Source organism: Phalaenopsis equestris, unplaced genomic scaffold (genome assembly GCF_001263595.1).
Source record: "Phalaenopsis equestris unplaced genomic scaffold, ASM126359v1 Scaffold199435, whole genome shotgun sequence".
Classification (NCBI taxonomy): Eukaryota; Viridiplantae; Streptophyta; class Magnoliopsida; order Asparagales; family Orchidaceae; genus Phalaenopsis; species Phalaenopsis equestris.
Window position 1 is genome coordinate 18,427 of NW_018219310.1, and position 822 is coordinate 19,248.

The window sequence follows — 822 nt, forward strand, 5'->3', positions numbered from 1 at the left end:
TTGAATTTTCTACAAAAAAAAAAAAAAAAATTGCTTGGGGAGGAGTTAGAGATAAAATTTTAATGAGCTGAAAATTTGTAAAACCACCCTCGTGAAATCTATGTTTCATATTTATAATTATTTAAGTTTTATTGTGTCTTTCGCATGAGTTCTGAGTAGTTTTCTCTATCTTTCTCCTTGTCTTGAGATTTGTGAAATGGTAATTTGAATTGGTTAAGCCTTGAAAATGTTAAAGAAGTTGTGATGATCTTTTCACTTTGATCTTAATTTACTTTTAATCTGGTCAATTGATTTGTTAAAATATGTTGAGTTTTACAACTAAAGTGAAGATTACATCCAAGATTCAGGGAGGTCAAAGTCTTTGAAAGTTGGATGCAAATAAATAGGGAAATAAAATTTATTGGGCGTAGAATTGGAGTTTTTAGAGTGACAGACTAAAATCTTCAATTCGGTTCTATCGTTTGGGTGCTGAAGTGTAGATGTCCAATTCGGTCCTATCGTTTGGGTGCTAAAGTGTAGATGTTAGCCCTCAGTCAAGGGGAACGTGGGAGCTCTGAAGTGAGAGTCGGTATCCTCCCAACTTAGCCGCAGATTCAGTAACCAAGCATAGGATTAGTCAATGTTCTTTATGCTGGGACCAAAGGGTAAGGAATAGGTATGTTGCTATTTTAAACAATACAATTTGAACTGATTCACTTTATCCATTCACTATAATTTCTTGACAAGGAGAATGATGCTTTTTTATATATTGAATTTCACATTAGAAACTTTATTAGTATAATTAGTTATTTAAGAGTTATCAAAATTACATATTTATTTCAA